Raw genomic sequence first — 16,182 nt, forward strand, 5'->3', positions numbered from 1 at the left:
GGTCCTCATTTTTTAGGAATGAGAGACTCATTGTAAAGTGATAATAAAGTCCTGGAAATACGTTTTAAGAGTTGTAATATTTTAGTATGCTAAATTGCAGAAAAGAAATAAGTATTTTCTAGTTTTAGTTTTCTATGGTTCTAAAAAATAACATTTGTGTGTATAGGATATTTTGAAAAGAAAGAAAATTGTTTATTTCCTTTATGCATTTAAAACAATTTATTAGAAAGGAAATAGAATTGATTTGCATGCATGTAGTAGGCTGGAAATAAAAGCATTTAGATCTATACATGGAAATGTAAAAAAATAATTTTATTTAGATCTGTCATTTAAAGTATTTGCAGAAAATGAAATCAAAAGTATTATAACATCTCTAAGATTTTATTTAATATATTATAGGTTTAAATAGATCTGTTTAAGTTCACTCGATCCTGTTATTTACACTTTTCGCAAAATAAATTCTAAAGTTAAAAGAATAGCCTATTAATATAGTTGCTGGATAAGTTATTTAAATCTGTCATTTAATATTTGTAGAAAATAAAATTAAGGAAATAGTCTATCTCTATCTTTTGATAGGTAAAAAAAACAAAAAAAAAACACCTTGGTTAAAACTCAGAGTAAGGTAATTAATCTGTAAGATCAGTTAAAAATAAATAAAAAAAATACAATAACAGTATTTTTGCATAGTAGAAAATAAAATTTCTTCATAAAAAAAAAAATTGTGCAAATTGGTTATATTTGTGTAATATATATATATATAAATATATATTTATATATTAATACGTATACATATATATAAATATAAATAAATATATATAAGGGGGGCTCGGGTGTGGGCCGAACCCCACTGTGTATTCACATAGTGGGTGGTGCCCACGACACCGCCACTGTGTGAACACATAGTGGGCAGCGCCATCAACACCGGCACTGTGTATTCACACAGTGGGCGGCGCCCGCAGCACTGCCACTGTGTGGGCACATAGTGAGCGACGCCTGCGACACCGCCACTGTGTTGACACACAGTGAGCGATGCCCGACTGGGAGAAACCGTCGCCCCCTCTGCAATAAAAACAAGCCTTCACCCAGTCTAGGCCATGGCCGCCGATTTGTGAGCTGTCCCTACATAGTCCAAAACTAAGATAAAACCCTAGCTCGGTTAGGGCTAGGGTAAATGAAGTTTGAAAAGATAATAAAGAAATGAAAAAAGAAGAAGAGAGGGCTTATTTAATAATAAATAAAATTAGGGTTTCATGGGCATTCTAAATGGGAAAATATATATGATATTTTTATATAATTATATATATGTATATAAACATAAAGAGGGCCTTAAATCATTTGAGTCAATTTGGGTAATATGTAAATAATACCATTCTAAGGAAAATATATATAATTTAATTATATATATATTAAGGAGTTTTATAATTTATTATTTTATTAATGTTATTTTAATATTAAAACATTATTTTTTTTATAATGTTGCTTAAGGGCAAGTGGTAGGTCTAATATTTTATTAGAGGATTAATTTTGTTTTTAAAATATGTTTTCTTTATAAACATGAGGTAATATCAAAAAAAAAAGAAAAGGGATTTTAGATTTCATTATTAGTTAGGAGATGAATCTAAATATAGGTTTTAGAGATTAAATCTTATAGAACAAATTTACGTGATGGATGTAAATCAACCCTTTTGTTCAATTTAGTTTAAACTACACTTTAACTATGTTGAAATAAAATATAGACATTTAAAAACCAAGTGTTAGGACTAATTTAATTAGTTCCTAGAATCAATTAATGATTATTTAAGATTATTAATGTCTTCGTCAATTATTTTAGAGAGTTTTAATTAAATTAATCTATTGAATTAAATTTGACGAGATAATAAAATAATTCATGAGTATTCCGCATTTAAGTTAAATTAATTAGAAAAAATGTATAATTAATCAGAATGATGGGAACTTGATATTTATTAAATATTTGATATCAAACCAAGTAAGTTTATTAATGTCTATTAGAAGAAATGGATCTAATTAAGTACTAATAAGCACAACTAAAATGAAAGGGACTTTCGAGTAAATTTAATATTACCCTTAAAAAAGTTATTTGTTCCATTTAATAATAGGAGTTATCGAAATTAGTTATGTAAGAATTTAATATCATTTAAGAATTCATTTGTAACAACTTGTTAGGTTGTTACAACTATTTAAGCAAGGGCTGCATGTAATTTAGTGTTTTAAAAAATAAAAAAATAAAAATTTGTTGTCTGTGTTTGCCCAAAGTTTGGGCAGGACAGATGGAGATCTGTGCGGGGGTCTTCCAAGTTGGTGAAGGAGGTCATATCGGCGGGTGGAAGACATAGGGGGAGGGTTTGGTGGGGGAGGGGCTCCTTAGATAGTGAATCTACCTCGATGGGTGGTTACATTACAATCATTCTGAGAGTGGGAAGCAAAAGATGTAGCGCCTTGAATGACTATCTTAGCAGGGTTAGGTTTGGTTTGGGAAGGGGGAGGGTTAGCTCCTTGGATAGTTATGACATTGATATGGTTGTCTGCAGGCTCAATGTGACCTACTAAAAAGTCAAAGTCCATTATATGATTAGTGTAGCCATAGTTCACAATGTTAGATGATGAGCCTTTTCCTTTATCATGTTTTGGGAAGGGTTCCTGGTACATTTTGAGTTTGTCATTGCTGTTACCAGGTTTTGAATTTGCTACTTCAATCTCACCTCTATCAATGAGATCTTGTATGTAGATTTTAAGCTTCATGCACTTTCGTGTATCATGCCCATTGATATGATGATACTCACAATACTCATTCTCATTATACCACCTAGGTTTGGGTTGATTGGGGTTGAACGGTTGAGTTATCGGGAATACCATTGTGCCTGCTTGGACAATCTTTTGAAACACCACTTCAATGGGTTTGACAAGAGGAGTAAAATCTCTTGGAGTCTTATTATTGGATCGGGGTGGTCGCCCCTGGACTGACATTATTATGAGGTTTTTGAGATTGATTTTGATTATTGTGATTGTTGAATTGGCGATTGGTGGTGGTGGTCTTTGGAGGAGTAGCCACAGTCTGGACCCGTTTTGCATTAGTAACAACATCATTGACTATGTTCTTGTTTTTGGACCCAAATTTTGGTTTATCATTATGATAGGAATAATTTGACTTGATTTTTGGCAATGTTTCAAGGTTCCTTCCTCTAACAAGGCATGTTCAAGGGCTAGGCCCATGCAGTCAATTTTTGGAAAGATTTAATACATTGAAATGTCAAAGGTCTTGATAGTTCGGGCACCAGATTCTTTTGAAATAATTCAATTTGGTGTTGTTCTAGCATGTCCCATTGGAATTTCTTGATAAGATGTTACCATATTTGCAAAGTCTCTCTAGGCCTTTGTTTCATGTTACAAAGGTCTATCATGAAAACATCATTAGCAATGTTGTAGGCATAATGAGCCACAAACTTCTCAGTTAAGTATGGGAAGGAGGTGATAGAACCTTTAGGTAAGGATGAGAACCATGCAAGAGCATCTCCCGTGAGACTTTTAGGGAAGAGCCTTCAAAGGTATAAGTCACTATAAGAGACCTCTTGACATAAGATGTGAAACTCACAAACATGGTCTCGGGGGTCCCCTTTGCCCTCATACTTCGTAAACTTAGGCATTTCAAGCCCTAGTGGGTATGGTGTGACTGCTATAGATGGGTCATAAGGATAAGGACATAATTCCTCAAACAAGTAAGGTTTTCTTTTGTTAGTACCTTCCTTCATGTCTTTGATAATGTTTTTCATGTCCTGGATTTCTTTAATGAGGTCTTGTTGTGGATTTTGGACATGATGAATTATGTTTGCCCCTAGAATCAGATGAGTCATGGAAGGTCCACCACCACTAATGTATTGATATGATGAGGAAGCGGGGATGTGAGATGTGATGACCAATGTCATGGGGGCTTGAGTGATAGTCGGTTGTGACCCGCAAATTGTTGTGACTGGAGGAAGTAAGGCTCGAATGAAGTTAGAAATATTGTTGAGAGGAATGGAGGATTGTGGAATAGAAACGCATGGTCGGGTAGAAGAAGATGGCACAGAAGCATGCTAGAGATTAGATGAGATTGGATTTGATAGTGGCATAGATGCTAGGAAGGAAGAAGGTAGAATGGAGACCATGAGGACAGATGCCGTGGGTGCTATTTGTTGGGGTTGAATGATGGACAGGGGTGCAATTGATTGAGTTTGAATAACGGGTGCGATGATATGGGTAGGAGAAAGGTCTCCTTTTGGTTGTTGACCAAGAGTGGATCTATCAAAATCAGAGGGGGGGAGTTGAGCTCCATTTTCAAGAAGAGTCTTTAGAAGAGCACTAGGATTATGTCGGATAAATATCTCCAACATTTCTTGATTATAAGAGTTCTCTAAGAAAGTTCACACTTTCAGAGAGAGTTCATCTTGATCAACCATATTAGGATCTTGTGGTTGATTTTGAATGCTTGGTTGCACACTTTGTGTAGGATATTGTGTATGGTATTCATATAGGACACTAATGTCTAGCATACCATATTGTTGTTTAGCCATGTTTTTCTTTTGAGATCGAGTTGTGATCATACAAGAATAACCTTAGAAAAGATTGATTGGCAGAGGAAGAAATTTGATGAAAGGACTTAGCAAGGATCTTGGATTTTGGGATTTAATTTTAATTTGATGAAATTGGATTTGATCAATTGGTAGAGTCCTTGGATGAGGATTTTAGGTGGGAAATGTTGATGAAACCAAAAGCAAGGTAATGACCAAGTTGGGTAAACTTTAGACCTTGGGATGATGATCAAAGTCTTTCTTCTACTAAGGGTTGACTAATGACCCTAAGAAAAATAAAGACGTGAGATAAGAGTCTTGATCGACTCAAAGGATAGGGAAAAGGTACTCGGAGAGGATTCTTCTTCAAGCACAAAGTGAAGTGATTGATTGATTAAGGATGAGGTCTAAATAAAACTTCATAAAGTATAAAACCTTAACGTGAGGTTAAATTGGATTAAAGGATGATTTGATTTGGATTTGACAATTGATTTTATAATTGAAGGTGATTGATTTATGGTCAATTGATGTGCTATGTCCTTAGGAAAATATTGAGGATGATTGATTAAAGAGAGATGATAGTAATGATTAGAAGAAATTTGATGACCATGCTATCCTTGGCATGAACATGACTCGATAGATGATTGGTTCGGATGGCAAGTTGTATGAAGGGATGCGACCACCCTAATTCTAATGATAGTTGGTTTTAAAAGATAAACCCAAACCTTGATGGAGGGCACAAACTCTCAATTCATCACTAGTATCAAACTCATTGCTATGACCATGGATGTAATCGTGGTAATGATGCAATAAGGTCCTATGTTTAAGCAAGAGTTTGCGGTTTGTGTACCAAAACTTTCGACGTCTAATAAGTTGTGCTTGTGTGAGCTTCTTCTTCTTGATAGGTCAGTGGATTGACTTCTTGGGATTCTTATACAACTTGGGTTTATGAAATATGAGACAGATGAAGTTTTGAGGCAATTGGGACTTTGTGTGGAAGACTACTAGGATGTGACTTGGGTATGACTATGATTGGAGTTGGGACTAGGACTTTGACTTGGATGGTTGTTTATTTTTAGACAAGTGTTTTGCAAAGTGTTTGAGGATAATGATGTGTTTAGTCTACTCTTGGCAAGCAAGTGTCAAGCAAAGAAAACACAATAATCAAATGAATTTGAGCTCAAAGACACCCATGCTCATATACAACATTCCTAGGGATAGCAAGGACAATAGTCAATGGATCCCAATTGGTTTCCTAGCTACGCTTACCTAGAGTGGACACTGAGATGCTTGACCCCATTGGCTCCCCTCCACAACACTCACTTCTCCGGGGTAGACAAACATCAATTCCCATGAAAAATCCTCATGGTGAACTTTGTGTCTCTATTAAAGGCCGTAAAAATATGGGCGACTTAGAAGGTCCGACCTCTTGCACCAATGACTAGAAGGTTTTTGGTCACTATGCACAAGGTGTTTAGTATGGCTTCCCATTAGGAACTACCCTTCGTAGTTATGCAAGTGCAATTGAGGCTTATAGCCCAATGAAGCACCAATAACTTAGTAGTCACACAAGCGTGATTGAGATCTCTAGGATCCTACTAAGCACCTAATGTGAGAGTGAACTCTCAAATAGCCCCAACAATTGAGACTTTAATTCCCAATGACCTATTTATTATAGTGAGCTGGGAACCCCAAGTCTAAGCGTACTCACTTGGGTCGTTCCCCTCTAACTGACTCTAAGAGCAACTCAGGAGGGCAGGCCCGCTAAGGGTAAACATGCAACAAACACGAAAATCTTGGAGGGTCTGGATTTCTGATCATCTAGATAGACGAGAGTATACTCTCCTACCTTTATGCTTTTCACAAACATGGAAAATAATGGTTCATTTACCCCCTAATTAAGTCTAAGTGCCTAAAAAAATGAAAACACAAGGTTTAGTTGAATCTCCAAGGCAACCTGCAGAAAATTAAATCAATAGTTTTGTTTTTATGTCTTGGACAATTGAATAAAGCTACAAAGCTCACAAAAATGTGATTAGTAGATACAAGTCTGTAGAAACAGTGCTCGTGCTGATTTGCAAACAACCAAGCTGATCTGTAGAGAACCGCGCTAATGCGCCTACACAAGCACTGAAACGCCTACGTATGCGCTAAAGTGGGCTGAAAATAAAGCAAAAAGAAAATGCAAGAAAAAATACAGAGACAAAGAAATGCCGATTTATACCTAAGCGTTCACGCTATTTTGATTCGGTTGTATTGAAGCGTGTGTGCTTGCGCTAACATAGAAAGAAATCCAAAATAGGTTAGCGGTTATAAATTCAAAATTTCAAATTAAAAAACGAGTGGGATTTTGTTAGAAACGATCGCGCTAATATAAGATCAGTTGCGCTGAAGCGCGAGCTTATGCGCTGAAGCAAGTTAGTACATAGAACAAAGATTCAAAATTAAAAAAATTGAAATTAAGCGAGAAACCTGGCAGAGCGTGTGCGCTATTACAGGACGCTCGCACTGAAACGAGACTACCGAAAAAGAAATACTAGTTATAGCAAAATTAACTAATTTTTTTTTTTTTTTTTTTTTGGATTTTTGCCTTTTTCGTACTTTTAAGGTTTTAATGATGAAATAGAAAGAAGAAGAAGAAAGAGGGAATTTTGTTAAACTAAATGAGAAAGTTCTGAGAACGAATGCGCTATTCCCGCAGCACTCATGCTGATGTGCATGCTTGCAGAGAAGTGAATTTTTTTTTCAAATTTCTAGCGCTCGCGCTAAAGCACATGCACACACACTAAAAACCCTGTCGCTTACGTTGAACCTGAATCGGTCACACCGATTTGTAGACGCTCGCGCTATTCCGATACTTGCGATAAAAAAGTCACAAAAAACTTGAAAAAAATTAAATTCCAAGGACATGGGTCCCATTGGGCGTGCCAAAATGAACCAAGGGAAATATCCTAATGCAAGGTTAGATTATCAATTCAAATAAAAAACACAAAACACATAAATAAAAGACATAAATAACAATCTATTATACCTTGATAAGAGGGCTCTCTTGTTCCTCCGATTTGGACTCTTGATGAAGCCAAGAATGCGTCACTCCTTAGCTTGATTGGATTGGTCCAATGTAGATATGTGGTTGGCTCTCCAATGTATGCACAAATGAGGATGAAGATGGATAGATGGATGAAAGAGTGAAGTTGTGGATGATTGATCAAAATGGCTAAGTATGCAAATGAAGATGATTTGACTATAGTTTGGGTACCTAGATGAATTTCACTAAGCAAATTAGTAGCATGCACTTACAAGATTTGGAGATGAGATACAAGGGGATGGAGTCCTCAATTTATAGGAAGGGAGGAGAAGAAATGGAGGGCTAGGATTGACCCAAGATGAAGGGTCGGTATTTCCTATGAGCCCACACAAGTCCCAAGAGGAGGTGCCAGGACAAGTGTGGAGACCAAGAGATATGCCTTAAAGGCATTTCTTGTCTCCACACTCCTTAAGGCTCATTGGGAAGACTTCCCAATGTGCCTAGGGAAGAGAAAGGAATAAAATATTCCTTGAGGGATGGGCATGAGGAATTAAAAATTCTTCAAAAGGGATGATCATAGGGATTGGAGGAATAAGAAGAAATTAAAAATTTCTTGGAGGATGGGATTTCTAGAGGACCTAGGAAAAGGGCATTTAAGGAAGGTGGTTGGATGGATGGGACAAGCAGTTGACTTTGTGGCTAATCATGAGCATTAGCCACTAGCAACTCATTAGGAGATGGATTAGAAGAATGATTAGGTGAGATTAGGGTAGATGGGATTTGTAGGAGGATTTGACTAGGAGAGAGAATGAGTGAAGGGAATTAAAAATTAGATGAATAATGATAAGTGAGATCAGGGGGCTTCTAGAAGAATTCATTAGGTTAATGATGGATTAGGAAAAAAGGTTATTTGTAGGAATTTCCTAGATTAATTAATTAATTAAAAGGAGGAATTTGGAGAGAATTAATATTAGGGATTTTAGAAGAATAAAGGTAGATTGATTTATTAAATAAAAAAATCAACAAACTATAGTGACAACATTAATAATATATAATTAATATTGAGAAGGAATAGGAATTCACACAAATAATAAATTAATTATGCGAGGAACTTAAATAAATTAAAATAATTAATTTAAGTGTCTACAAGAACCAATCAGCAGCTGCACCTTGCAAAGTTTCAATGAACAATCTCATAGAAAAATTTTCATGTTCAACACCGAGAACACCACATGTAATATAAAAAGCAGTGATGTGCTCATTAGGATGTTGATCACCATCTACCAAAATCTTACGCAAATTATTTCTTGTGCCTTTTGGAAGTTCATGTAAAGGTGTCATTAACATCAAAAGACCAAATGATGTACCCCAAGGACCCACAACAACCATCCTTAAAGGATTATATGGTGGTATTACAAAAATATTTGTAAGTGGAACAACCGAAACTTGCAAACTTGATGCCTCACTCGGTATAGGAGATCGCTGTGCAGTAGGAGGAAAACTACATGTCCACTACAAAGGTGACCGTGTTGGTGGAGGAGTTACAAAAGGGAAATTATGTTGTTGCAAAAAATCAAAGGTAGGATCAACAATTCCCGCTGCTCATTGTCCATGAGTGTAACTTCGATTAGCCAGATTAAAACTTTGAGAAAATCAACAATATGGATATTACAATGAAAAGCACATTGCACCCTAGAAAGGAATATACTGGTTGCACACTGCTCCCCAGTAGAGTCACCAAAAAACTATTGGGTGAATATTTTGTCACTAGCGCACTAACGATAAAATCTATAACTCACACATAGCTATGTTGAGAAATTAATCTCTCCTCTCAGCAAGGTAAGGTTCCCTTTTAAATTTCTTCTCCAATTAACACAAAATTAAAATATGTAGGTAAGTTTCGGGCATAAAACTCTTTTTTTCAGAGTTTATGTATTTTCCCTCCACTTGTTACAATTCTCTATCACTTATGATACTTCAAGAAATGAAAAAACTATTTCTAACAATTATACCCAAACTTACAGTAAAGAAGCACAAAGTCTTTCTTAAATGTAATTCTAACTAAACTAATTATTACAAATGATAAGAAATTTAACTTGCAGCTCAAAGTCTTCAAGTGTAATTTCCAAATCCTTAAAACTACAAGTAATAGCATCAAGACAAATCCTACCACTAATTACTTAACATCAGAAAATTTCCCAAATATATTGTTAGCTCAACGTCTACTCAACACACTTGGAAATCTCTTTCAATAACATAGACAAATTTGCCACAAAGTTATAATATAGAAGAACGATTGTGAGAACTAAACATAGGATAATTCCAATCACCATCACAATCTTATACTTCACTCAAAGTTGAGGCTTAATGGATTGCTTTCTTATATTACTTTGAATCCAATTTTACATCAAAAAATCTCAAAGTTGTAGTTGGCACAAAATTTCGACAGAGTTTTGCTAAGCATTTAAAAGATAAATATTTACAAATGAGGCTCCTCTATATATAGGTGAGAAAAGGAGAAAAAGGTGGGCACTGTTGACTAATTCAACCGTACAGTCCCACTTGACTACAACTACAACATAAAGGGAACATGTAGTTGCAAGAAAACTTACAGTATCTAAAAATGCATCTACATGAAAAACTAAGTGTTAAAAAGGGGACACTTTATTCATCTTTCTCCTCCTCATTGGATTTAAATTCTTCAAATTTATCCAAGATGGATTTCATCTCAACTTTGTTTGGCAAGGCGATGGAACTTGATATAGCATTGATGCGGAATACAACATCTCCGATCTTCACATGTTGCTTCTTTCCATCTTTGAGAAAAGAGGCAAGCAACTCTAAACCAACCTGTATTTAAAGAAGCTTATCAAAAGTGTTCAGAGTGAAATCTTTCTCTGACCAACGTGAGATTAGAGAGTGGAATTCTTGGATGATGGTATCACTTGTGACCAATTGCTGATTATCCTTATCATATAAGAAGCAAGGGATATAACCTATTCTTGCTGAAATTTATCAATATCATTATCACAACCCTTAATCTCGCCTTCAATATTTGTAAACATATGCCCAATCAATTTATTTTTGTGTGCTAGTAGAGACAAAACTTGAAAATACTTTCCTCTTGTTTCTAGCACTTTATTCTCTACAAGGAAATCAATGTTGAATTCCTCCATCTTTCTCCACAACTGCAAGTTCCTTTCATTCTCATCTATCTCTTGTGTGAAAGTAGGTTTGATTTCTTGTACTTGACTTTTCATGATTTCAAAGTATTTCAATAGCTTGATGATTGAATCTAGGAGGAGGGAGCCTTGAAATTTCAACCTTTAAATCCATTGATCCATCACTTGAGCCTTAATCCCCACTTGTTCCAATATTTTAAGTTCTTTTGCATCAATGGATGAAACAATTGGTTCTACTTGTTGAGAGGTCTGAGTCACTTTGATCAAAACATTGGTTAGTTGCTCACACTTTTCCTTCAATTTCAACTTTTCAACACGTTCTTCATCGAGTCTTCCCATGATAGCCTTATTCACAACTCTTGAATCTTGCTTCACACTCTCATGAGTTTCTTCCCCAAGCTCAATAGTTTGAACTATATAATTTACAAGTTGAATGTTCTCTTTGGTTTTACCTGTAGCTGGCACAATTACTTAAACATATTTCCTTTTACTTACAGGATCAACCAACACCCTTGCTACTATCTTTGGCTTCTTGGTCACCTTTTCCTTCAAAGGAGCTAACTATTCAAAGTCGAAGTCATCTGGTGAGACAACTTGCTTCTTCCTTTTTGGTGCCTCTATGTCCAACCAAGGAGGTAAGATTGATTGTGTGGTTGGATTAGTGACCTCCACTTGTGTAACCGTAGGCAAACTAATAGGTGGATGACTTGAAGATACTACTACTGCTAATGATCCCACTTGTACCAAGGCCATTGTAGTAATAGGCATCATAGAAGTAGTCATAACTAGAATTGTAGAAACTAAAACTAGTGGTGACAGTGGCATAGAAGTTGGTAAGACATTAACTGTCCCAACTATTGTATGTACTGGTGGCGTTGATGTAGTAACATAAGTTGTTGTTGTAGAAATGACAATTGTGCTCACTAGGGGTGGAGTTTCTATCATGGTAGAAGTAGGCAGATTTACTACCCGTTGCTCCTAAGTAACTTGTTCCATGGCTTCATTGAAATCCAAGATTGATGACTCAATCATAGAAGTTGGAATGTCATGAAAGCTAGGAATGATAGAAAGAGTAAAAAATTATTCATTTCCCTCTTCTTGACCTTGTTCATCATCCAACCCAATATATTTTCTCACTTCATCATGTTTTTTTACTCCTTCATCAGAATCAAAGGCAATAGAATGAATCTCAACATGAATTGGTGATGATGTCTGAGAGGTAGTAGGAGTAGAACTTTCCCCTTGTTCTTGTTCTTCTCCAGCATGAGGAATTTCTCCCTCTTCTTGTTCTTGTTCTTCTTTGTCGGTTTGATTAGGCCCTTGTGTTGATTCTTGTTGCATAGCCGTAGAGGAAGATTCCCCTTTCTTCAAGCCTTTAATTGTGAATTTGAATTTTGGTGCCTTTCCCATTGATTTTGTTGGTGAAACCAGTGGTGGGGGTGCCTGAGCATCCTCTTTATTCTTGGTTCTTAATTTTGAAGTCTTCCCCACTAGATCATCATTATCTTCTTCACCAAAACTACCAAGAAGTGATTTAATCTGGATTCCTTTTTTCAATAGCCATTGGTTTGTATTAACCATAATAGGTGCAAATCTATTTGAAATTGATTTTCTTTCTTTCTTTGACCTTTGAATTAAAGGTAAGGGAGTATCAACAATTTTCCGCTCATAGTAGACAGGGTCCACTATATCATTAGTATCTTCCATAGTATCTGGAATCTTAGCCAAGTCCAGATTCTCTATTTGCTACAATGTAAGATGACTATAGTCAATCCTTCTTACATCTTCATCACTTTTACAATCTTCCCAAACATCCTCAAGCCTATGTACATTGATTTTGCCTTTCATGTTGCAAAAATCAAACTTCTCTTGAGCTTTAAACCTCCTCATTAGGACCCATAACATTTCATTCTCCATATTCTTGGCCTTGGGTATGGTAAACACTGAGTATCACCCAATAGACTTAGGCCATTTGAGACCTGTCTTATTAGAAGAAGCTTGTCTGGCATGTACACATTGACACCTTCTTGGCCACGTGATTGACACCTGTCCGCCACTTCTCGGCCACTTCTCGACCACTTATAGACTTAGGCCACATGAAGCTTGTCACCACCACCTGTCCACTGCTTCTCGGCCACATGATCGCCAGCTCACTCGGACCCGCCAGCCAGATTGCCACTCGGACCTGCCACATAACCTTTCACCATTTTGCGAAGTGTAACTTTCAAGCATCTTTGTCTTGCGAAACTGTGACCACTATAAATCTTTGACAAACCTGTACACTCTTTAATCCTTTCGCTACTTCATGATGGTTGACGGGCGAGAACCTTCACTTCGCGAAACAACACGCATCGTCGACATGCATCAAATTTTCTCACCAGTTAATCCGTTCTTTCTCTACAAAATTTGCCTACCTCGGGAACCATGTACATGTGAGGTCCAGTTGGTCGCCAGCTAGCCTCCTCAGTCACCTTGGGAATTGTACACACACGCGTGGGGTCCACTGGGCACCCAACCAACACCTTCTGTCAAAAGCCTTTAAGCTTTGACATTATATGTGAGTGGAGCTTTATGTTTAAATACCAAAAACTTCCCCCGCCCAGCCAATGTGGGATAATGGCTTTACCTCGCACTGTGCATTTTTTGCAAGTTTTAATAGCATTACAATTGCCAATGCTTTTGTTTGAAAGTTTTAATGCCTTTCAACTTACCAGTCACCTCTCCATACACCATGAAGAGGAGGACATGGGCATTAACCCTACTAATTTGATTGCCTTTTAAACTTTCCCTTTTAATGCCATTACACAAGAGGAAGGATGCTACCAGAAGTCATGGTATTTAATTTATACCTGTCAATGGCATTTACTTTGAAGTTTAAAGCCCATTTACATGCCACGTAGGAGGAAAAATATTGGCACTTGCATTTTGCGTTGAAATTTAACTTGTCTACCTTTTACATAATGCGTGGGAGGAGGTTTACCATTCACTTGCCAATGGCATTTGCTTTGGGTTTTATACATTGTCATTTTCCTTCCTCCACCATGCCAAAGTCCACCCTCCAGCTACATCCTATGCAGAGGGGTTTTGGCTTTAATGTCACTTTGAAACAACTTTGAATTTCTTCGCCTTTGACATGCCACGCAGGGGAGGAGCTTGGCCAAATACCTATTACATTTTCCTTGGAGACTTCACGTGGAGGGAGGGTTTGGCTAGGAGCCTACCCATTTCATTTGCTTTGAAAGATTCATTATTGCCCCTTTCTCATTTGTGCAGAGAAAATGTTGCTTGAGTTTTAAACTGCACTCCCCAAACTTTCTACACCACACTCCAGCTTCTCTACCACGCACAGGAGACTTTGACTACAAATTGCATTTTTCTTGAAAGGTTTTGTGGGCTGCTATCATGCCATAGTGCAGGGAGGTTTAGTTACTTTGCCTATACACTGATAATTCATTTACTTTGAAGGTCTCTCATGGCTTTTTCTCCATAGCGCATACAACTAAAACAACATCAAACATTTCTGTTGTAGGCTCCCGACCAACAAGCTTCATTTGCTACAAATGATGCTCAGCTTTGCACTTCTAATTGCAACCATGTACATGGCAGTTAACCGCTCATGAATTTGTCCCATAATTTCTGGCATGTTTTCTTCAATCGCCCACTTGGCAATCTGCTCTCCCTCTTTGTGAAGATCTCTTTGATGTGAATCCAAGGCTTCTATCTCCCCTTTTCTCTGAAAGACTTCGAGTTCATGGAGAGCCCTTGTAAATTGATTTTTCTCCATTACCACTGCCATTGAGTTGGTCTTTATCATCATCACTCTTATAACATGTCTCATGATCATAATCCAAATTTTTATATTTTGAAATTCTCGCAGTGGACCAAGTCACCAATTAAATCAATGCACGAGCATGAGCCAGGTTGGGCCCCAAAGTGGGTTTGACTATAATTTTTTTTTTGTTTTCATGTAACTGACCTTCAAAATGCCTCAGGAACCTTGAACACTCCTCTGGAATCAACTCGCACCATTTTCTGATCATTAAACCGAGTTTTGCAACTTTTAGGCGCTTGCGCCATATTTTCACATTTAATCGCAAAGATGTAATTTTCAAACTAGTCAAAACACCTTTCTGGACCTTGCAAACTGACAGGTGTGTACTCTGATATACAAACATGAACTCTGCCAAGCAGTTTCTCATGATGAATCCCGAGTAAAGAAATATTAATGGTCAAAGATGACCAACTAGCTTTGTCAGGACTGTGGACTTGATAAAGTCAATGCACAGGGAACTTATAATGCCTTTCTTAAAAATATCAAATGATCTCCGTAGACCCTCAAACTTGAGGCATAGGTACCTTGAAGTATAGATCAAAACTTAGAATACTCAGTTCAACCAAAAGGCTGACTGGGTACAAATGGCGTGCTCATGAAAATAGGAACTTTAACTGATGTAGCAATGAAAATGCGGAACACTGAATAGGGTGGCTCAAGAAACCCTTTTGAAAACTAATCAAACAGATTGGTAGGAGCTTGAAATTTGAAACATGGCTTGTCTTTTATACCAGCAATAGCTCGGAATTTTTTTTTTGACATGACATTCACTGGGGCATCTTTTACAAATGTGCAAAGCGAGGCTCTGACTAGCTATCGAAACAGGGACCTGTGCAAACCATAAACTGCAAACGGATTGAGCCTACCAAACTAAGCAAATGGATTCATAGGGACTTGAAATTTTTCATGTGGACTCACTTTTATGCATAGAATTTAGTCCACTTTTAATTTCACCATGACGATCAACCAGTCAAAAGTTATAGGTGCTCAAAGTAGGCTACTTAATAAAATCTGCACTTGCACCTAACACGCACTTTCAGCTCACCCCTTGAAATGGGTACTTGATAAACTAATCCAAACTGAAAACTGAGAGTTGCAGAACACTTCATAGGCCAAATGAAAGGTGTAAGAAACATTTCCCAAGCCTTACCCTTTGAAAATCAACAGGCTCCATTTTGCCCTCTCTCTAACTAGGCCACCTAAATGAGATTAGGTGCCTTTCTGAAAATGCGAATGTAACATTTTGAAATGCGCCTCAAAACTTGACCAAATTTAATGAGTCCCAACAGTCGGTCCCCCCAGACTTTTAGGAAATAGTTTCATTAAGTAAGTATCTTTTGTTGCAACCTCTATACATGTCGTAAAAAACTCTCTGATATAGTCTCTAGGATCACCCTTCCCTCGATATCTATCAAATTTAGGTGTTTCAAAATGTTGTGGGAAAGGCAGCATGTATAATGTGTGATCGAATGGATAAGGACATAAGTCCTGCATTGTGTAGTTGTTTTTATTGTTACCGGTCTGCATGGTCATCATTTGTTGTTGCAAATTCTGTAATTGCTGAGACTAAATATC

This window comes from Cryptomeria japonica, chromosome 8, assembly GCF_030272615.1.
Source record: "Cryptomeria japonica chromosome 8, Sugi_1.0, whole genome shotgun sequence".
Lineage (NCBI taxonomy): Eukaryota > Viridiplantae > Streptophyta > Pinopsida > Cupressales > Cupressaceae > Cryptomeria > Cryptomeria japonica.